Genomic DNA, 25,314 nt, shown 5'->3' with positions numbered 1-25,314 from the left:
CCTATCCCCGTGTGTTCAACCCCAGTGAATTAAGTTTGTCTTGAGCAGAGTACATGATGATTTTATGTGGCTAGAGGAGCAACCATTCAAAATAAATAAGGAAATCATTCATGTGATCATCGGGTATCCTATCTATGATCATGCATGAGCACAGAAAATGATATCATAGAAGGAGCTAATCAGTCTAACTGGAGTAGAATCTGATTACCGAGGACTGAAATTGAACAATGTCACTGATGCAGAACTCAAGTTTGCAATTAGAGTAATTGGTTACTGTTTCTTCCAATCTGCAAGGGAAAACAGTGTACCATGTGCCACAGTTGACTTGGCCTACAAAATAGTGAAGAAGGGAATGAAAGTAGATTTATGTGAAGTGCTACTGAAGAACTTGTTTGAGAACCTGAACACAATAAGGAAGCCGAAGAAGAACAACTCAGCAAATACACTGAAGTTTGGTTCACTTCTTGTATGCATGTTTTTCTACTTTGAGAAGTTCTTTCCCTCAGTTGGTAAAATAGTTTGGGAGCTACACCAACCTATCACCCATCAAATCAATGATTTTATCAAGAAACTGGGAGATAACTTTAATGATATCATGGATGACTATTTCTACAAATTTCAAGAGAAGATGCACAACAGGTACAGGATTCCACCACAGCTAGTAGAAAAATATAAGGATGATATATGTTTTGAGGTAGACACCGATTATTGTTATTTGAATGTTGTTGAACCAAGGTCTCAATCTTTGCCACCAATGGGTTATGAGATTGACTATGATATAACACAACAACAAATTGATGCCTATCTATCGTTGCCAAGGAATGCTACCGAACTAAGATATGGAACATATGAAGAGGTGAAGGAAAAAGTAAAAATGAGCATTGTAGTACTTAAGGCTACAAGAAAAGCTACAAAAATGATAAAGGTTTTATTTGAGAAATTCGGAGAAGAATCCTCCTCTACACCTGTCAAAGGCACTCTTGCCATTACCGAAGAGGAATCAGAAGCTCAAGAGGAAGCAATAACATTAAGTACCGAGTTGCCTAAGGGTAAAGTTTTGAAAAGAAAGAAACGGGACATTTCAAAGGCCCTACCGACACCACCAACAAAGAGACCCAACACTAGAGCATCAGCTGCATCACCGAGTAAGAAACAAAAGAGTGTTACTATACCCAAGGTAACCAAGACCTATAAGAAATCTACTCGAAGACTCATTTTGGCAAAAGAGTCTAGTGATACAGAATTTGATGATGTGAACAAATTTTAGATTGTAAAAAGCAAAAAGGTAAATATTCATAGTGTTGAAATTTTTTGTGCCAATCTTAAAGAATATGGTGGATTTGTAGGATTTAGATATGTTAAGTATGAGACTCGGAATAATGATGAGAAGCGACAAATTGAAGAAGCTATCATCTGCACACTTCTAAAGTTTCAGCTAGCTCCATTAGAACTAGTAAAGTCACTTTTGAGTGAATTATACTTACATATTGATAACAGATGGAAATATGCAATGGACTCAGAGAAACAAATAAGAGAAAGAAGTCTAGTCCATATATTCCTTGATATGTCTGTAGCAGAAATCAAGGAGCATTTGACAACATACAATTCTAAATTTCTTGTCAAACAGAGAACCTTAAAATTCATGAATGGGCTATACATTGATGTGGAAAATGAGACAAAAGCCAAGTGGTAGGAAATCTTCAAACTAAAGGATGTCGGTGAACAATCTCAAGTTGAAATTGTTGATGTCACTGAGCAAGATCCTAATGTCACCGAGCAAGGTCCTGATGCTACCAAGCAAGACCCGGCTGACACTATCCAAATTGATGAAGATGTTATGGATGAAGAAGCACCAGAGCAAGAAATGATTGAAGGCACTACCTATGAAAAACTTGTATCTAGTGAATCTGTTTTAGAACAAGTTCAGCCTTATCTGCCGGTGAAGCCACCTATCTCAACCAAAGCCCCTAAGGACATAGATCAAGGCACCGAAGGTCACAAGTCTGTAGCAACAAAAGATACAACCAAAGATCAGACATCTCAAGCATTGTCAAGCACTGTAAATGTTACAACTGAGACCCCTAGCACTAAGACACCCAAGGACACTACAATGGCTATAGGAACCGACCAAAGTGTTGCATCTACCGAGCAACCTACCAAGGGTCAGCAAGCCTCACAAGCACTTGTCTTAGTGCATCCGACCAAAGGAAAAGAGAAGAAGGTGAGAAAGCAGAGTTTCAAAATTGATTTGACTAAACCAATAGTGTTGCCCAATGTGGATATCTCAAAATTAAAAGGGCAACACTTACCGATTTCGGTGAACTATGCAAAGCAAAGGTCGAACAAGAAAAACAATTGGCTATTCAAAAGAAGAATAAAGTACTTCAGAAGGTAAATACACTACTAACAAAAATGCTACCTTCAGCAATAGTGTCAACCGATGCAGCCATCCACATTCAACTAGATGAACTCCTTACTCAAATAGAAACATCTGGAGTTGATGCATCTGAGTACTTAAGCAAGCTAAAAGATAAAGAGCTTACAACAAAAATGATTGAAGAGGTACAAAAAGCTCTAGCAATAGGAAAAGTAAAGCTTGTCAAATTCATTGCTGAGTTGTCCCCTCAACTCAAGCATATTCTTTATTTATTTCAGAAACTTTGTACATTTTCCTTATTCATTAAAGATATCAAGAATAAAATTGATGCAATTGAGAAAGAGATCACCGATCTCTCAACTAAGTTGACCATCGAGCCTAATTCAGTTCAAAAATTTTATACCAAGCTTCAATAGCTCATGGCTCAACAGTTAGAACTTAGGAATGAAGAGCATAAAATCAGGATGGATATAATGACCTTTCAAACATTATTCCTTCCTCATCTCTCATCAATATAGGAATAGATCAATAGAGCTACACGCCTATCAACTACACAAGAGGGAAGCACTCTTGATGGCTTAATATCACTATTAGCTAATATTCAAGCACAAAATTCATTAATGGAAAGTGTAAAGGATTCACTCTCAGTCACCCTCACTGATGCCCAGAACAAGTATAAATCTATTTTTGATCAGTTACCGCCCCCAGATGGAAATTAAGTTTTTGATGTTTGTCAAAAAGGGGGAGTAATATTATAATACTAAATAGGGGGAGTAATACTAGACAAAGGGGGAGGAATACTATATTTGGAGAGTGACACAGTTTTTGTAACATAGTTTTGAGTATTGTATACAAGGGGAGTATACCGAGCAGAATATACAGACCAATCAGAGCACACAAGCACAGAACAGAATTGAGCATGCAAAATCTGAGTTATGTAGAGAAAAATGATAAGGGGAGTATATCTGCATATACTATTTCATTGACTATTGTATATATTGTCAAGTGTAGTCATTTTGCAAAGTATATAGATTTTTGAGTTATGACTTTGAAAGTAGTTTTTGCCAAACATCTCAACTAATGTCAAAAGGGGAGATTGTTACTACTTATCAAATTGCCATTAGTTTTTATATTCAAAGTCATACTATATATTCTAGTCGGTCAGCATTACCGAATCATGCAGTCGGTACACATAGAGAAGTCAGTATGAACAGTCTAGTCGGTTACAAAAGAAAGCAGTCATAGAGCACAGTATTCACCGAGCTGTTTACCGAGTATCCTTTTATGGCTATCGAGTAGTAAAGTTAACACACCGAGTGAAACGTGTTACCAGATACATTGAACCTGGACATGCACATGAAAATGTGTTACAAGATCGAGGCACATCTAACCATTATTACATTAGAAATTGCACTAGAAGATTGTGTATGATTACAAGGCCAATCTAACCAATGAAATATTTTTTTTAGTTATTCATTCAAGGAATCTTGTTTGTAAGATCGAAGCAATGATTCAGATCACCATTTTAAGAGATCTATTTATACAGCATGGATTAAGAACAAGGGTGTGTGCATATATGTATGAAGGAAGACTGTTATAGAGACACAGAGAGGTCACCGAGAAGGTTATTAGAGAACAGTCAAAGAATAGAGTAAACAGAAGGGTTTACCGAGTTACAATATGGGTTACCGAGGTATGCTATAAGCAAGGTAATCTTATTCTGAGCACATAGAATCTGCTATAACATTTCAAATGTAAAGTTACAGATATTTGTAATGATTTTATTGTAATATTGTGAAGTTGAAAGAGAAACCTTTAAAAGGGTAAAAGACTAACCAAGTCTATAAATTGTAAATCCTTTAACCAGGTGCAACATTCAGATTAATGTTGTAAAATCCTTTAGCAAGGTAGATCTAACAGATCTTGTTACTCCTAACAGGGTAAGCTATCAGAAATAGCTAAATGTAGCTCTAACTGAGCAATCTTTATTATTGGAGTAGTGGAGTTGTAGGTGTCATCCCCACCACAATTTTTCTCTCTAACCAAGAGTTTCTGTGTAACCAAAATATATGTGTTATGGAGTGAATCATGTATGATTGTTATCTGTTTGTTTTAACTTTATTTTATGTTACTGTACTATTCAGTTTATGCATAACAATAAGGTTATTATTGAAGAAAGGTTTTGGAGTACTGATTCACCCCTCCCCTCTCAGTATATTAGCTTTCCATATTGGGCCTAACAAGGAGAAGTCTAATGTATGGGGGAGAGCATTTCATCATTTCAGAATCATAGCAATCCGAATCTTTTAAGGTCAAATCAATTGGTTTTGCCATCAATGCCAAAGGGGGAGATTGTTGGCAATATAGCATTATAACAGACAATGAAGGATTGTTGATATTTCAATAAGGATATTGAGAAGGTTGTTGATGATTATGGATATAACTGATTAAGGATGTTTACTATCTTGATATTATTATTTTGTCATTGATGTCAAGAAATTGATTTTCTAATTCAGTATGATGTTGCCATATCTTGAGAAGTATGATTTGAAGAATATAAAGATGTTGGTAAAAGACACAGGAAAGATTATGATGAATAAAGTATTCAATGGGCAGCTATTACTGAGTTAGACAATGATGAGATCATGATGTTTAGATTGTTTTAACATCATACATATGTTGTAAATTGTAAGGTTAATACTATACTATGTTACCAAGCAAAGAACCTAGTCGGTAAACCCTAAGGAACCTAGTCGGTAAAGCCTAAGGTTATCGCTATCGGTTAATGAAGGCGGAATGTCTACCGAGTAAATTTTAGTATTTACCGAGTTGTAACCAAGTTGTAACCGAGCTATAATAGAATGCATTAAAAGGTTACATGCGATATTTAATGAAGGAAGCTGATGAGCTGGAACTAATTAAATGATTGGTATGCCATGCATGATGTTTGTTAATGAATCTAAGGCAAAGGAAAGTCAGCAAGAAGATCTACAACGTAGATTGAACTGCAATACCCTGGCACAAGTTACAAGAAATATATGCAAGTTCCTAGGCGGGGTAAAACATTTTCAGATCGAAAGATGCATTGAACCTAGACAAGATTGATGATCTGATGGCTATGATTGATCATGGGAAATGTGATCAAGGAGACTAAGCGGTTAGCTAATTGTTTATAAATAGGAAACTGTTGATAAACAATGCATGTGGGCAAGTGTATGCATAGGGATGCTACATAGTGATTACCGAGCACAGAAGCTTGAAGACCTGTTTGAATAACAGAGTATAGAAGCCCAGCAGATGGACAAGATTAGTTCTATGTCTAGATTGTATTGAGCAAATAAGAATCTGCTTTAGCATTTTAGATGTGAAGTTGTAGATAGATTTTTATTACTATTATTTTGTGAAAGTGATAGAAAATCTCTTAACTGAGTGGACCTAACAGTTTTATTTGTAAAACCCTCTAGCAAGGTGACATTCTGATTGAGTGTTTGAAATCCTTTAACAAGGTCACTTCTAACAAGGTGAAGATCCTAACAGATCTGAGGGAAATCCCTTAACCGGGTCACATCTAGCAATGTGTTTGTAATCTTTAATAGTATTTGCTTTTAACCGAGCATACTCTAGAAGAGTATATTTCTAGTGGGTCTGAAATCCCACAATGGTTTTTCCCTATTTGGGTTTCCACGTTAAATCTGGTGTTATGAGGTTTATGATGTTTAACAGTTTTCGTTATATTACTGAAGTATATGTTACCGAGGTTGAATCTGATGTTTTTATAGAAGATTAAGTTTGTATGATTCACCCCCCCCTCTCATCTTGTTGGCTATTGGATCTATACTTACATTTAGTATCAGAACTATCACAAATGAGTGTCGATTGCCAACATTTGTTCCCCTCTTGCAACCATTTCTTTTGCACTTTTGTTTTATGTGAAGATCTACATGGGAAGTTCATTCTGCTACCAGCATACCACCTTGACTAAACAAGTCGCATGAGCCCCGAGCTATCTCTACATAGTTGTGACCCAACAAAAAAGACCTTGGAGGGTGAGAATTTACAAATACTTACTCTTTTTAGGAGTAGCTTTGTTTCAAAGAGATTTCTTGTTAGGTGTGTATAAAAGGCACATGAACACATATTAGGACAAAGATCGTTGATGGCAACATTATAGACTTCACCAATTGTAGCTTATGAAATAGTTATTGTATACAAGTGTAGATTAAACCATGACACAATCTCAATAATTCATTACAACCTTAATTATAGTTGAGGCATTTGCATCAATATTAGGATTCAATTAAATACATGCATAAGTGGCTTATCTAGTTGTTGTTCTTTCTCTTAAAACTTCATACCCCTCTACATATGTCTTAATTTTATTCACATGTGCAAGTATAATATTCACTACTTCACTCTCACATATTTCACAATGAATTGATTAATGACCAAAAACACACTATAAATAACATGCATAATGTAATGCATGGTCATTCTTGTAGTGACATCTCAACTCAATGAGATAATCACAATTACTAGAGCCTATATCTTCTTCTAAGTATTATTCACAAAACTCAAGGTCTTGATACATATATGAATATGCAATAAAATACCAAGAATGAATACAATATGATTTGTGTGAGCAATAATGTTTAGATAAAAGTACAAATCTATGTCACATTTTTATAAAGGAATTGATCAACACAAACACAAATTTTTAACTTAGACTGCATAAAAGTGGCCTTTGTATTTTGAATTTTAAAATGATTTAAACTAATAATATGTAAAACTCTTGATGAAGTTTATGCTTGTAATTTTAAAAAAATTAAAATTTTGCATCATTTTTTTCTAATAAATTTAAGAGTGGAAATTGAATTGCTAGAAATTTCAAAAAAAGTGAGGCTAAGTTAATGTCACAAAACAAAAAGAGAAATCAATTTTATTTTTCCTTCATTTTTTTCAAAAATATATAACTCCAATATCTAGTGTGTGGAAAAATAATTTTTCTTTGGATGAATATTTTTCTTGTTATAATATTTTTAAGTCAAACATATCAAAATAGCATAGTTTTCATATAACAACAACTTTTGTCTAATTTTTATATCATTTTCAAAAAACAAATTATACCCTTTTGGAGATGATTCCCTCTTTAGTGCACCATATATCAATTTTTTAAAATATGTTTTAATATTTTTCTTTTCTAATCAACCTCATGTTTGATTTTAAAAACTTATTTGTGATATTTAAAAATATCATATTAAAACTAATCAAAATGTTAATTTTTTTTTTTTGGATTTTAGACTCCATGCTCTACAAAAGAGTATTTTTTAGATTTTCATAAAAGTTCTCCTAGCTTGAGAAAATCGGAGTTAAAGTTGAATTTTTATTTTTAATTTTCCCCAAAAGAGGAGTTAAGTTACCATATAGAAAATTTTAGTCGAAAGGATTTTAATTTAAATGTTTTCAATTGAAACTCTTTCAATTAGAACTTTATATGTTGTGATTTTGAAAAATTAGGGTTTCACCATTAAATGTAGTAAAATTGCTAATTTTTGCTTAGAGACCATTACATTAGGGAAAGATGAAATTTGATCGATGTAAAGACTTGAAATTTCCAAAATAACAAATTACTCAATTACTTATTAATTTCCAAGAAACACATATATCAAGATAGATCCAAAATAAACAAAATACAAAACTTCTTTTTAAATTTCAAGAACTACATAAATCAAGTAATAATATACATTAGAGTCGTTAAATTTCATACTTTACACTTGTTGAAAAATAATACAAATGTAATAATAAAGTCCATTTACATATACATATGGTCTTGATGTCAAAATTATTAAACATATACAATATACAACAAGCAGTGATCAATTACAATCACATAACAACAATAATCACAAGATACATGTAAAGTTGTATCCAGTAAGCCTCAGTCTACTCTCCATTTGCTCCTGTGAGACAAACATGTGGCCTAGGTGCATGAACCACCCAGCCACAAAAGCAACCACTTCCTTGGTGCTCAGTGAGCTCCTGACCCTTGCACGAGGCCCCTAGCAAACTTGAACTAACAGGTTAGATGGGATCAGGTGCAACATGAATACATCTAACTACATATCACCTATGATTGTAGTTCTTATATTCATGATATGGCAAGGTAAGAAAGAAAACAAAAATAATAACTATTGTAATTACTTTGGCCAAATATTTTGCCGACTATAGGCAAGTAAACCAAGTGTCGAGGTTTACCCTCCCTTGTTGTTCCATATTCAACACCCACCCATTTAGCTCATAATTTAATTAGGCAGTCAAAAAAGAAAAGAAAATAAAATAAAATAAAAAATATAAAAAATCTTATATGTTTCTTATTTATAAATTTCCTATCTCATAAAACTAAAGCCAATTGCATTTTCTCTCTTAATTCCCAATATATATCCATAAAGAAAATCATGAGATATTTATATTAAATAGACCATGTATTAATATTATAAGGTCCCTTTGATAAATATGGGAGCTAATATAAAACTAAATAAAAACAATAATATTATAATAATGCTTTATGAAATAGAAAAGTAAATGTTCTAAAACTAAGCTAAAGTGATTCATATATTTAATAGTGAAGGAAAAAGTAAAGTACACAATCTAACTTATAATAAAGTCATCCATTTATTCAAAACAAATTAAAACTTAGGCCATCGAAATATTTGAAAGAAAAGACTTGAGTATATATTATTTTAAGTTGTCTACAACCACGTGATAAGAATGAAAGAAGACAAATAATTTTTCATCTTATTCATTTATAGAAAAATCTTATAAAGTGATTATGTTTAAGACCCACTTCCATAATGATAAATGCAACCAAAACAAACGGGAACTTTTCAAACATGTATACGCATACAATATATTGTAATTTCTTTGCAAATGTATGGGCTCAGCCTTCTAGCTTAAATCTAATTGTTTTTTTCTGTCTTCCCTCCAAATCTAAACTTAACTACTTTTATATGTGGTTTGACTGGGGCATAATATCTTTTTATGTGAATCATTTTGTAAACAGGAAAATTCAGACAGAAGGCAAAGAGGAAAACGTGGTTCAACTCAAAGATTCTCAAGAAAACATTGAACAACCCCAATTCCAAGCCAAATAAAGCATGGTCAGCACAGTCCGCAGAAAAATCTAGTGTTCCAAAGTTACAATTCTTGCTTAGAGTTTAAAAAAATACTCTTTCAATTTCATAGATCCCTTTTCTTGGTTCCCAAATCAACAAATTGCAAAACCCTAAGAATGTGTCGAGTTCTATAATCAGGTTATGCAAATGAGGCTCTAGCTATTCTCCACATAAAATGACATGGCCATGGCATGTGGGAGATTACATGATATGGCATGGTAGCCCATGGAGAAGAGGTACGGGGTAGCGGTAGCCAGAAGATGGTGAATAGGGTGGCAATCGTAGGTATGTGAGTTTTCGGCAGGGTCATCGAATGACGACGTAAAATGATTTTGAATTTTTTTTTGAAACATAATTTTTTTTTTTGGAATGCATGAATGGGGTAACGAAAAGACATGACCAAAAGAGGAGGGAGAAATATGCGAGGCGTGGTCAGTTTGCATGTATTCTAGCTAGTTAGGGATTACTTGTAGAACAAACCTTTTAGATCGCAGTTGGTGGTTCCCGGAGAGTCTTTAGACAATAGAACTTGGAAAATTTCTCTCCAAGCAGTTAGAGAATCTTTTCGAATTTTTTTAGAGTCTTTAGGAAAATTTCATAATCTTTCACAGAGTCTACAAAAAAGTGCGATAAGTGTGCAAAATAATCGTTGAATCAATTTATTTTTTTGAAAATGTGTTGGCTTGGCTAGCTTTATGTAAGTCTGCCATTGTTTTGTGTTGTTCGTAGTGCAGGGAAGAAAAGTTGGCGTCGAGGTTTTGGAGGCCTAGTCATGGAGGTTTTGAAGTGAGCCCGAGCCTTGAGAGGTATGTATATTTTCCAATACTTGTTGCCATTTTGTCATGCTAGTAGGGGTTGTGGAAGAGGAATGTTCGATTGTCTAATGTTTATAGAGTCCATAATAAATTTGGGAAGCAGACTAGGGTTTGCTATCCATTGTAAAAATTTGAAAATTTTGAATTTTGCTCATTCTGTATGTCTATTTCACATAGATTTGGACCACCCATCGGAACTGGGAATGCTAAAGTACACGAAAGTTTTTTCAAAGTGCAGTATTTGGTGTGGGTTTTAAAAAATCATGAGGGTTTCTATAATGTTTTGAATTATTTATAGGGATTGTAATAATTATCATGACAGTTTCTATAATGTTTGAAATTGTTTGTAGTGATCCTAATAAATTTGGGAAGAAGACTAGGGTTTTTGGAGAAGACTGTAAAAAAAATGGAAATTTTAAATTTTGCCTTGTCTATATGTTTGTTTTGTGTATATGCATTTTTTGATCACCTGTCGGGACTGGGAATGTTAAAAGGCATGAAACTTTTGCACAATGTAGTATCCGGTGTGTTGGGAAACACATGACAGTCTTGTACACATGCAGACTGGCTTGGTATGAATCTCGAGTGTTTTGCAAACAGTTTGTTTGGCCATGTGAAAAACACAATGGCTTTTAATTGTCTATCTCCATGGAACGACATTGTAAATTACATGAAAGATTAGAACAGTGTGAAATAAGTGTTTTTGATAATACTTGGTTGCCACATTAATCTTAGAAGTAATTAGAATTTCTCTAACAATCCAATGTATTTCATTAACTGTGTATTTGTTGGTAAGTCTTGCTCATCTTCAACCAACGATTGTTGACAATCCATATTTCTGTGTAAAGTTTCTAAATCATACCCAACTTTACTAATGCTATGTCTCTGCAACTTCTTTCTTGATGTTTTTTTGTTTTTGTTTTTGGTTTTGTTTTAAGAACCATTTCACCATTTAATTTCATGTGCTTTTTCAAAAATGGTGCGTGTAAAAAAAACCTATTTCTTATTTTACTATTACGACTTCTCCAAACCCCTTTTCTCTTTTATAAATGGTACCAACCAGCATTGAAATCTATAGTGTATTCTACACGCCACTACTATTCCATTGCACTACTATGATATTATCACTATTTCAAGTAGGAGATGTCTCCACCTCCATTTCACAAAGTGGATTATCTCACTGAGCTAATTTATTTGCACCCATGGTAGAAAAGTAGGTTATTTGCAATGGTACTTCAGGCGGTTGCAAAAACGAATGTTTTTCTCATGCACAAGGTTGAATAAACATCTCTTCTATGATTCACCAAAGTACTTCTCCAAATTCAGTGTTTTTTTTGCCAAAATGGCACACCCGTATTACATTTTTTTGTTGCAACCACTCCAAACCTTGGTGGTTATTCGAAAATCGCACTTGCAAAAAGACCTATTTCCTTTTCACTATTGCAACTGCTCCAAACCCTCTATGTTTATGTCCAGAATGGAACTTGCTTGCATTGAAATCCCCAATGGATTCTACACACCACAACTATGCCATTGCGCTACTATGATATTATGACTATTTGGAGTAGGAGATGTCTCTACTTCTATTTCACAAAGTGGATTATCTCACTAGGCAAATCTATTTGCATCCATGATAGAAAAGTAGGTTATTTGCAGCCCATTTGGAATACTAAAAATTGCTCATTATCATATTGGAATTGAATTTCCCATTCACACCATTGACATAAGCTTGATTTTTGAATAGTGGTCCTCTAAATTCATTATTTGTAATTTTTTAGTTTGTGGTAGCATTCCCAAATTCCTTACCATTAGCTGGTCATGTAAGAATAGTAAGTGGTTGTGTTTTGAATCTGAATGTTTGGCAGACATTATGCCATTGACATGTAGAAAATTTGGAAAACTTTACAGTGGAGTGATTGTTTGGTAGCTTGACTATAATTGTTTTGAATGCATTTTGAAAATGACAGTAAAACTGATTTGGAATTGCATACAATGAAGCTATATGAATCCCAAATACTAGGGGCTATTGTGTACACAAAACAACACTATTGGGCATATATGTAAATGTATATAGTTGGCACTATGTATTTGTCCTTTCCCTTTTGGTCGTGGCTTTTCTTTACCTTATTCGTGGATTCCAAATATTCTCTATAGAAAATAGCACTATTGGGCATATGTATATGTATATACGTATGCATATGTGTGTGTGCCTCTATATATATGAACTAATAAAGGATAGGGTCATTGATTGGGTCATTTATGGGCATGTGGGCCCCTATCCTATTATCTAGGCAGGCAAGGTGGGAGGGGCCTTACAATTCTAAAGGGGCCCTACTATTCAACTATAATGGGGGGCAGAATGTAGACCAATGACCTACAAGTAGATAGGGGCCTTCACATAAATGACCCTACTATAGAGAGGGCCCCCCATCCATATTTGGGCAGTCGAGTGCAGGGGGCATCAATGCGAGCGAGTGCATGAATCAACATGAATTCAAAGTTCCTCACCCCGACCTTTCGGTTGAGTGCCAACTGTAACTATATATAGGGACCCTCAATCAACCCCCTTATGGTTGAGTGTTGACTCTAACTGTATATAGGGGCCCTCAATCAACCTCCGATTTTTGATCAAGAGTTCTAAAATATTCCTCCCCACCTATCTCCCTCTCTTCACTGCAACGACACTCCATTCCCAATCGCGATAGCAATACACATGATGGCAATGGTTATTTCTCACTTATCCAACATCGATTAATAGATGTAGATATAGGGCCCATTCCCACTTCTCCAACATCAATCCCCAATGAACCACTCAGAGGAAGGAAATGTTGTTGATGATGGTTGATAATGTCATAGAATAGTAGGGGCCATCAATGGAGCTTGGAGTTTATCGATTCAAGTTCAAAGGAGCCATAAACCGATAGATAGGGGTTGTTGATATATAGGCGTTGACAGTTATACACTATGTACTATACATTAGAGTCCTGCTTACTCGAAAGGCCAAGAATGCCCCCAAATGCAAGGGCAGGATCCCACCCAAGATGTTGATTCCTTCATCCCCCGATTGTCCAAGATTCTCTCATCCCCTACATTGATCTTCCACCCACCTTGCAACTATAGTTTGCCACCCACCCTTGTCGGCAGAAAACCATTGGATTAAACCACTGGCCCTTAGAATAGTAGGGCGCTTCCCACTACTCAAAAATGATGCTCACTATATTGAAATAGAACTGGTGAGAATTAGAACTACCAGTACACCATACCATTCACTCTGCCATAGAATTGTAGGGTCCGATTCTGCATGCGAAGTGAACCCAGAATGCCCATTAGAATAGTAGGGTCTCCAATTCAAGATACCCAGGGCTAGCAGGTTGATAAATGGTAATGGGAGGGAATGGCTAGTTACTCTCGCAGGCCCCTTAAAATAGTAGGGCCTTCAAAAACTATTATTGGGGGGTGGGGGTGGGCCCCTACTATTCTATGGTGGAGGATATTGCTATTCCTCAAGCACACTTGGAACTATAGTTCATGTTGGGGGAACTCGATAGTGTGTGTGGGCAGGGTTGGAGGGAGCCCTTTAGCCCCCCACCCATCCCCACACAAGTGGAGGTAGATTACTACTCTAAAGGAGGGGGTTGGGGTGCATAGTTATGGGAGGAGATATGGCACTATGAACTCTCCCTCTAAAACAGCCAGTACACCATTCTGTGTCCGATTCTGTATGCGACCAATTCTCACTTAAACCTATTGAACCCACTGAATGATTCAGTTGATTGAAAAACCATTCCCATTTCATCCCCATGGCATCAATCCATCAACTAAATGATACACACTGAACTAACCACGGGCATACCCTACTATTCTAAGGGTCAAAATGAGGCAACCACCCTCTTCTCTTTAGGCATTTCAACTGAACTAAAACTAAACAATGATCTAGCACCCCCCTGAGCGACTACAACTAAGATATAGGAATGAAAGGTTATTAATATGTTAGGCTCTGAACGAATACCAACTTGCTATACTATATATCAATTATAGTAGTGGGTGGGGGGACCACTCATGTTACATATATAGTATGGAGCTTCCATTAAATATAGAATAGAAGGTTGGGTCTGGTTCATCGAGATAGAGGAGATTGGATTTTAGATATCACACACCTTGTTTTGAACTATACCTTTCTCAGGAACTATAATTCCCCCCATGCATAGAGTTGAGTGGGACTATTGGCATTTTGAGTTTGTTTGGCATTTTGCATAGAGATTGCATTAATGATATGTTGTCATTGATGTCAATTGAACAGGTGAAAGGTATTCATGTTATTATTGATATTGTTGTTTTTGATATTGTCTAGTAACCAATAAGAAGAGAGTTGTACAATATGTTGTAACTGGTATATGTAAAGTTTGTGAGTTGAACCGGTGAACCAGTGTGAAGGGTTAAACCTTTCTATGTAATGTTACTGGTAAACCCTATTAGCTGTTAAACCCTAACTGATCAAGTTTGTTGGTTTATTATCTAATGAGCGGTAATGATGGAGACACGTGTGATCACAATATGAGGGTAAATTCAACTTGGTTTGGTGTGTTTTCTTATTGTCTAGGGAAGGAGAAAAGTGGATTGCATTTAACGCACAACGTGTGATGAGTTACAAAACCCAATGGAGCGGTGATCATGTAGCGGTTGGAATTGTCTTGAAGAATGTGAAGAGATTGTTATAATTTCTAATGGTCAAGATTGAACCGACTTGTTTGTAATCTCAATGATGAGAATTAGGTTTTTGTTCTATTACCGACCTAATTGATTTGTATTTAAGGTTGATGAAGTTGTTTGTAAAGGTTGTTGGCAAGGTTGATAGAAAACTTGTTGAGTGTGTGGTTGCCCAACTAGTGAATGGATCTGCACTTTGAGTGAAGGCGGATTGAAGCTTAGAAGGATCTAATCAAGCAAAGATAGTGATACTCAGACAGATCAAAAAAATGTGTTGTTTTCTAACAATTACAATAGAAGTATAATCCCTTAATCGGGTAAGATCTAACAATCTTGGTTACTCATTAAATCCTCTAACAAGGTGGTCCATTAGTGTGGATTCTTAAATCCTCCAGTGAGGTTACTCCTAATAGGGTATTGTGCTTCTAACAAGGCATATTTGTAAATCCCTTAACTGGGTGATTCCTAACTGGAATTAGTTCTGAATAGGACTTATTGTAAAGCTCTAATAAGCTTTGTCTCCTAACAGGGTGAACTTTGAAAGAGTTCAAATAGCTATCCTTGTGAGTCCCATCTCACCATGGTTTTTACCTATTTCGGTTTTCCACATATAAACATTTGTGTTAAGTGGTGAATGCTTTTGTGGCTATGATCTTATTTGTTGATTTGATTAACTTCTGATAAGGCATGTTAAGTATAAGCATTAAGAGATGAATATGTTGAGTTATGATTAAGCATTGTTGATGTTTACAAGATTGAAGGTGTTTACTATTAAAGTTGTCATAACAGTTAAACTGGTTAATGTCAAGTATTCCTATGAATATTGATCTTGGCTGAGATATGTTTGCTTTGTTTGACTGAGTTTGAGTTTGGGAACTTTGTATCATTTTTTCAATACACTGATTCACCCCCCCTCTCAGTATTCTACCAGATACTTATTCTTTCATCATACCATCAGTTGGTATCAGAGCTTCTCAATTCCTCTTAATCTAAAAGTCTAATAGCTTGAGGAAAAGATCTTGTAGATCATGATGAAGAAAGAAGGTCCGAAGTTTAACAAAGATAACTATAGAATATAGAGTGACAGAATGAAGATTTACATTAAGAGTCTTGGTAGTCAGTATTGGGATCATATAGAACATAAGTATACTACACCTATTAGACCCCTTACTGATGATCAGAAGAAACAACAAGAAAATCACCAGGCATTAGAAGCTATTATCAGTTCTTTGTCTAATGTTGAATATGTAGATGTTCATGGTCTTGAAACTGCATATGAAGTATGGAAGAAACTTGAAGATATCTATAGCAGTGATGAGTGATAGTTCTGATACTTAATGTAAGTACAGATCCAATAGCCAACAAGATGAGAGGTGGGGGAGGGGTGAATCATACAAACTTAATCTTCCATAAAAACATCAGATTCAACCTCGGTAACATATACTTCAGTAATATAACCAAAACTGCTAAACATGCAAACTCAAAAGCATATAAACATCATAAACCTCATAACATTAGATTTAACGTGGAAACCCAAATAGGGAAAAACCACTGTTGGATTTCGGACCCACTAAGAAATATACTCTTCTAGAGTATGCTCGGTTAAAAGAAAATCCTGTTAATGATTACAAACACATTGCTAGATGTGACCTGGTTAAGGGATTTCCCTCAGATCTGTTAGGATCTTCACCTTGTTAGAAGTGACCTTGTTAAAGGATTTCAAACACTCAATCAGAATGTCACCTTGCTAGAGGGTTTTACAAATAAGACTGTTAAGTCCACTCGGTTAAGAGATTTTCTGTCACTTTCACAAAATAACAGTAATAAAAAACTATCTGCAACTTCACATTTAAAATGCTAAAGAAGATTCTTATTGCTCAATACAATCTAGACATAGAACTAATCTTGTCCATCTACTGGGCTTCTATACTCTGTTTATTCAAACAGGTCTACAAGCTTCTGTGCTTGGTAATCACTATGTAGCATCCTTGTGCATACATTTGCCCGCATGCATTGTTTATCAATAATTCCCTATTTATAAACAATTCGCCAACCGCTTAATCTCCTTGATCACATTTCCCATGATCAATCATAGCCATCAGATCTTCAATCTTGTCCAGGTTCAATGTATCCTTCAATCTAAAAAATGTTTTACCCCACCTAGGAACTTGCATATATTTCTTGGAACTTGTGCTAGGGTAATGCGGTTCAATCTATGTTGTAGATCTTCATGCCAATTTTCCTTTGCCATAAATTCATTAACAAACTTCATGCACGACATACCAATCATTTAATCAGTTCCAGCTCATCAGCTTCCTTCATTAAATAACGCATGTAACCATTTAATGTATTATGTTATAGCTCCGTTACAACTCGGTAAATACTAAACTTCACTCAGTAGACATTTCACCTTCATTAACCGATAGCGATAACCTTAGGGTTTACCGACTAGGTTCTTTGCTTGGTAACATAGTATAGTATTAACCTTACAATTTACATCATATGTATGATGTTAAAACAATGTAAACATCATGATCTCATCATTGTCTGACTCGGTAATAGTTTCCCATTGAATACCTTATTCATCCCCTTATTCATCATATTCTTTCTATGTCTTTTACCAACATCTTTATACTCATCAAATCATACTTCTCAAGATATGGTAACATCATATTGAATTAGAAAATCAATTTCTTGATATCAATGACAAAATAATAATATTAAGACAGTAAATCATCCTTAATCAGTTATATCCATAATCATCAACAACCTTCTCAATATCCTTATTGAAATGCCAACAATCTCCCATTGTCTGTTATAATGCCAAATGCCAACAATGAGCTTGTCAAGATAGCTAAAGAAGAGAGTTTAAGAGGCAAGTTTGATGACATGAGAATGTCTGAAGGTGAGAACATCCAACGGTATGGTCAAAGGATCAAAGAGATAGTTGGAGAGATAAAGAGTGCATGAGGGAAAGTGGAATATGCCATAGTAATGAGTAAGGTACTGAGAAACCTGCTACTGGTCTATGCTATCCTAGTTGCAGCTATTTAGGAGCTAAAATTCATTGACTAGACAAAGGTAACTATTGACTCTATTATTGGAAAACTTACTGCTTTTGAACTAAATTTCTATAATGGCAGTGTACAGAAATCAAAATCTGCATTTAGAGATTTTGTCTCTAACCCATCTGTGGGAAGAAGCAGAGATACGAGCCATAGTTATGAATCTAGATCTAGCAGAGATGCTGATGATGAAGACAAATTAGTGGAACTTGAAGCATTGTTAGCAAAACTTCTACCTAGAGGCACTGGTAAATATAGAGGTAAGCTACCTTTAAAATGTTTTGCATGCAACAAGATTGATCATATAGCAACAAACTTCCCTAATTGTGAAAATTATTACAAGAGAAACAAATTTAAGAAGTACAAGGGTAAAGGCAACAGGGATTATCTTGTAGCTATTGACAGTGGTATTACTAATGATGAATTTGATGATGATGCTAGTGAAGATATTGTGTTTGTAGAAATTAAGGAAGAAGTATCAGATCAGAAGGCACTAGTATCCAGAATGGATAACTCGAATGATTGGATCATTGATAGTGGTTGTTCACATCACATGATCGATGATCAGAGAAAATTTCTTTCCTTAAAGGAATTTGTTGGCGGTGTTGTCAAATTTGGCAATGACTCACCCTGTATGGTAAAAGGTAAGGGAGTTATTTTGCTTAATGGGAAGAGCAGTGCTGATGATGTCTATAGGGTTGAAGGCCTAAAGCACAATCTATTGTGTCACAACTTAATGACAGAGGTTACCCACTGGAGTTTAGAAATGGTATATGCAAAATATTTGACAACAAAGGTGAATTGATTGAAACTGGGAAATGTACCAAAGGTAATCTATTTCATCTCAATCCTAAAGTAAGCAACTATTTGATTGCAAAAACAGATGATAGCTGGCTTTGGCATAGGAGATTTTGTCATATAAATTTTGACAATATTATTAAAGTAAGCAAGTCTAAGACAGTAAGAGGTCTACCTTAGCTAGACAAACCAGTTAATGCTCTTTGTAAAGAATGTCACCTAGAAAAGATGACTTCTTCAACTTTCAAGAGAAAGTCCTTCTCAGCAGAGGACTTGTTAGATTTGGTTCATACAAACCTATGTGGACCAATAAGAACAAGAAGCATTCAAGGTGACATATACTTCATGATCTTCACTGATGATTGTTCAAGGATGATGTGGGTCACATTGTTGAAGGATAAGAATGAAGATTTTGGAAAATTCAAGGGATTCAGAGCCTTAACTGAGAAAGAGAGTGGAAAAAAGATAAAATGTCTAAGAATAGATTAAGGTAGTAAATTCACTTTTGTAGAGTTCACTAAATATTGTGATGATAATGGTATCAAGCGACAACTTTCTCCACCAAGGACACCACAACAGAATGGTATAGCAGAGAGAATCAACCAGCTAGTGGTTGAAGCTGCTAGAACTATGTTGATACAAGGAGGTGTATCAAAAACCTTTTGGAAAGAAGCTATAAGTATAGTTGTCTACACAATGAACCAAGTTCTGGTAAAAAGAGGTAAGGACAAAACCGCATATGAGTACTGGTATGGGAGATCACTTGATGTTAGCTATTTTAAAATATTTGGTAGCAAATGTTTTATTAAAAGAGGTGACTGCATAAGAAAGTTTGAAGCTAAGAGTGATGAAGGCATATTTCTTGGCTATTCCACCAAGAGTAAGGCCTATAAATGCTTCAACAACTGGACACAGAAAATTGTTGAGAGTGCTGATGCTTGTGTAGATGAATGTCCTAAAATATCAGAAGGAACTAGTTCTGAGAAGAAGGATGAAGATCCTTGCATTTTGTTTTTAGAACCAGAAACTATTAAATCAAAAACCGGTAAAGCAAATCCTAATGTACTTGTTCAACCGGAACAAATAAATCCAGAGGAAGATGACAATGAAGAAGTTGAACCTGAAGAGAATGATCATGTTATTCCTAGGTATGCGATACTGAATCATAGTCCTGAGTAGATAATTGGGGATAAGGATTCTGAAGTACTAACAAGAAGGAGAGTAAGAGAGAACTCTTGCATGATATCCATCTTTGAACCCATAAATGCTAAAGAGGCATTTGGTGATGATCATTGGGGGAAAGCTATGGAGGAGGAGTTGAAACAAATTGAGAAGAACAACACTTGGACCCCAGTACCCCGACCAGTAAACAAGAATGTTATAGATACTAAATGGGTATTAAAAAACAAGTTAAATGAAGATGGTGTTGTAGTTTGCAATAAGGCAAGATTAGTATGCAAAGGCTATGCGCAAGAAGAAGGAGAAGACTATAGAGAAATGTTTACACCAGTAGCAAGACTGTAAGGTGTCAGAACACTACTTGCATTTGTAGCTCATAAGAATTTCAAAGTATACTAGATGGATCTCAAGTCTCCATTCTTGAATGGGATACTGGAAGAAGAGGTTTATATAGAGCAACCTGATGGTTATGCATTGACAGATAAGGAAGACATGGTATGCAAACTGCATAAAGCTTTGTATGGACTAAAGCAGGTGCCTAGAGCATGGTATGAATGACTTCATACTCATCTAATGAAGATAGGCTTTGCTAGAACTAGCGATGACAACAACATTTATCTCAAGTCTAAAGGAGATGATATACTGGTCATTGAAGTATTTGTAGATGACATTATATTTGTAGGAAATGATGACATGAGTAATTGTTTTGCAGATGAAATGAAGAATGAATTTGAGATGTCATTAGTAGGGGAAATAAAAAATTTCATAGGCTTACAGATACACCAGATGAAGAATGGTATTTTCATTACTCAATCCAAGTATGTGAAGGAGGTTTTGAAGACTTTCGGTATGAGTGACTGTAAACCAGTTGGAACCCCCATGGTTACATGTTGTAAATTGTCCAAGGAAGATGCATCTAAGTCTGTAGATGAAAAGGAATTTAGGTCAATGATTAGAAAACTACACCATGTTGTTCACAGTCAGCCAGATATTGCCCATGCAGTTGATATTGCGGCTATATTTTAGAAGAATCCAAAGGAGGCACATCTGATAGCAACTAAGAGAATCTTTAGATATCTGAAATGTATTGTTGATTGTGGATTATGGTATCCATATGGTGGAGATTTTGACTTGGAGGCATACACAGATGCTAATTGGGAAGGAAATATTGATGACCGGAAGAATATTACTGGTGGAGCATTATTTCTAGGAGGAAGGCTAGTCTCATGGAGTAGTAAAAAGTAGAGTTGCACTTCACAATCTACTGTTGAAGCTGAATATGTAGTAGCTTATATGAATTGCACACAAGCTATGTGGATGAGGCACATTTTGGAAGGTTTGAAGATGAAAATATGAGAACTTATAAAGATGTTGTGTGATAATACAAGTGCAATAAACATATCTAAAAATCTTGTTTTGCATGCAAGGACTAAGCACATTGAATTGAAATATCACTTCTTGAGGGAAAAAGTTCAAAGTAAAGATGTTATCTTGGAGCATGTTTCTACCAAGGAGCAGCTTGCAGATATCTTTATCAAACCTCTTCCTAAGACCACTTTTGAGTATCTTAGAAGACAATTGGGGGTTGTCCCTCTTCATGAAGTCAGTTGAACATGATGCTGATTGCATCAGTCCCTGAATCACTTGTAGAATCTTATATGGATTGATGAAGGAGTGGATGTATTCCATAGGGGGAGCATCAAGTTGCAAAATGATTTTGATACATAGTGAGAGCAGAATTACATGTTTTACTTTCACTTTGGCATTGCTATCAAAGGGGGAGAAGAATTATGTGATTGAGGAGAAGAATTATGTGTCTGGCAAGTTGAATACTTGGTAATATAAACCAGGATTCCTATTCACTAGCGACAGGCTGAAGACACACAGAGCAAGGTGAATACTTGGTAATGTAAACTAGGATTCCTATTCACCAATCTCAGTAGCAATCGGAGGCATTGATATTTGTATTGCCATCAATGCCAAAGGGGGAGATTGTTGGCATTTTGAGTTTGTTTGGAATTTTGCATAGAGATTGCATTAATGATATGTTGTCATTGATGTCAATTGAACTCGTGAAAGGTATTCATGTTATTGTTGATATTGTTATTTTTGATATTGGCTAGTAACCAGTAAGAAGAGAGTTGTACAAGATGTTGTAACTGGTGTATGTAAAGTTTGTGAGTTGAACCGGTGAACTGGTGTGAAGGGTTAAACCTTTCTATGTAATGTAACAGGTAAACCCTATCAACTGTTAAACCCTAACCGATCAAGTTTGTTGGTTTATTATCTGATGAGCGGTAATGATGGAGACACATGTGATCACTATATGAGGGTAAATTCAAATTGGTTTGGCATGTTTTCTTATTGTCTAGGGAAGGAGCAAAGTGGATTAAATTTAATGCACAACGTGTGATGAGTTACAAAATCCAATGGAGCGGTGATCATGTAGCAGTTGGAATTGTCTTGAAAAATGTGAAGAGATTGTTATAATTTCTAATGGTCAAGATTGAACCAACTTGTTTGTAATCCCAATGATGAGAATTAGGTTTTTATTGTGTTATCAACCTAATTGATTTGTATTTAAGGTCAATGAAGTTGTTTGTAAAGGTTGTTGGCAAGGTTGATAGAAAACCTGTTGAGTGTGTGGTTGCCCAACCAGTGAATGGATCTGCACTTTGAGTGAAGGCAGATTGAAGCTTAGAAGGATCTGATGAAGCAAAGATAGTGGTACTTAGATAGATCAAGAAACCTGTTGTTTTCTAACAACTATAGCAAAAGTAAAATCCCTTAATCGGGTAAGCCCTAACAAGCTTGGTTACTCATTAAATCCTCTAACAAGATGGTCCATTAGCTTGGATTCTCAAATCCTCCAGCGAGGTTACTCCTAACAGGGTATTGTGATTCTAACAAGGCATATTTGTAAATCCCTTAACCGCGCGATGTTGGCATTTTTTATGATGTCGTTGTGATTGTCATTGATGGACACACACTTTCTTTGAGATCACTTTTTGTATGTATGAGTTATGCTCAACCGGTATTTGTTCCAAACTGGTATTATGTATTATAGTCTTTAGACTATTGGTGTTTTGCAGAAAGTGTTTACCGATCCCAAGCGGTATGAAGACCTCAAGCAGTTTGAGGATCTCAAGTAGTATGAAGGAACTAAAGCGGCAGTTATCATTTTCCTAGTCTTCATTTTTGGCAAACCAGTAATTGGTAAAATGTGTGAACCGGTAATTGGTAAAATATGTGAACCGGTAATAGGTAAATGTATGAACTGGTATTACTCTGTGATGAGTTACCAATCGGTATTATTTTTGTGATGAGTTATCATCCACTGACACTTTGGCGGTGATTCTGTGTTGTGTTACCAAATGTGTCTAGATGCACTAAACCTAGTAACTTGCAATGTAATCCTATTGGACCGACATGAAATCAGATTCCTTTATAAGGACATCATGTCTAGGGTTTTAGAGTGTTGTTAGGGTTTTGTGTGGTTGATGATGTTTTTGCATGTGCAATCACAGAAGAAGATTAGGTTTGTGTGAAGAAACAAAGTGTGAAGATATTGAAGACTGAAGTAATGCTGAAATACATTAACAATGAGTTATCAAGGATCTAACCAAGCATACTATACTAGTATTTAGATCACTCACTTGTTGATTACTCACATCTTCGACAAGTTTGTAACCCTTAATTGGGTAGGCCTGGCAAAGCCTTTGTAAATCCTCTAACAAGGTGGTTCACAACCGTGGATCTGAAATCCTCTCACAAGGTAGTCTTTAATCGGACTTATCTCCTAACAGAGATTGAGATTCCTAACAAGATCTATTCTGGTAAAGAATATTGTATGACCTTAACCAGTCTGGTTACTATTCTACAGATAGTTACTTATGAGTTTCATCTCACCGTGGTTTTTCCCATTTGGGTTTCCATGTCAAAATCTATTGTGTTATGGTGATTGTGCTTCTATGGGTGAATGCCTTATTTGCTGTTTGGTTTGCATTTGTGTTAACCGGCTTGTTAGTAAAACTGTTATACCAATTTATTGCTAAATTGTTTAAGTGTTTAAGTTCAGTATTGTTTGGTATACTAATTCACCCCACCTCTTAGTATTCATCAATTGGTATCAGAGCCAACCTTTCTATAAGTTTAACCACTTGGAAAGAGATATGGGGGAATACACTGTGATGGAACTTACTCATCGGCTCACTCAGACTGAGAAAGCCTGTGATGAACTCAAACTCAAGTATAAGGCATCTCTAGCAAAAAGAAGAGAGCATGTTGAGAAACTGATGGAGCTTACCGAAAATAGTTCCTCTGATGAAGCGGACATGGAAGCCCTAGTTGAAGAAGTTGAAAAACTAAATGAGTCTAATGCCAACATAAGAAGGGAACTTGAAGGACTGACTATCAGGATGTGTGAAGAGCTTGAGAACCGAAGAAAAGTTGAAGATCTGGTAAAAGACAAAGATCATGAGATCTTCAAGCTAAAGCAAGAAATCAATGCACTTACTACTCATCTCCAAGAGAGTAAAGTGGAAAAAGAAGAAATGCAAGGTGAACTAAACTTGGCTATTTCTGAGAATGCAACCTTGAAGGAGTCCAATGCTGCTATTACCAAGGAACTCAATCAAAAGAGATACTTTCCTAATTCAATTAGAGTTTTGCTAAGTTAGAGAAAAAGCTTGAATCAGCTAAACCAGTAACGAATACTAATGGACTTGGTTTCTTTGGGTATGAGGAAGGTGAGACCTCTGGAGCAAAAGATGTAGCATCAAAGAAGCAACCGACATCAAAGGATAAAGGTAAGAAAAAGTTCAAACCTGTTTTCTTTAATTGTCTCAAGGAAGGACATACTGCTAATGTATGTAGAAACAAGGCTTACAATAACTTTCATTACTTTCTAAACAATGAGCCTAGATCCAATAGATTCAATGGAAATTGTTATGCATGCAACAAGTTTGGCCATAGAGAATTTGAATGCAGGTTTGTCATGCACAACACCGGAAGGTATCCTCAAAGGAGTCAAGGAGCTTTTCTGAACCCTCTGGGAATCGGAATCCAAACCGATTTAACACCTATAATCATCAGTCATGTAGCGGTGGCTATCAAGCGGCAACCAGATGGAGAGCAACCTATTTGATCTATCATGGTAATGGTCACATTGCTGCAACATGTAGAAGGAAGAATGGAAACTTGAA

This window comes from Cryptomeria japonica, chromosome 5 (genome assembly GCF_030272615.1).
Source record: "Cryptomeria japonica chromosome 5, Sugi_1.0, whole genome shotgun sequence".
Classification (NCBI taxonomy): Eukaryota; Viridiplantae; Streptophyta; class Pinopsida; order Cupressales; family Cupressaceae; genus Cryptomeria; species Cryptomeria japonica.
Note: the sequence above shows the minus strand (reverse complement) of the source record.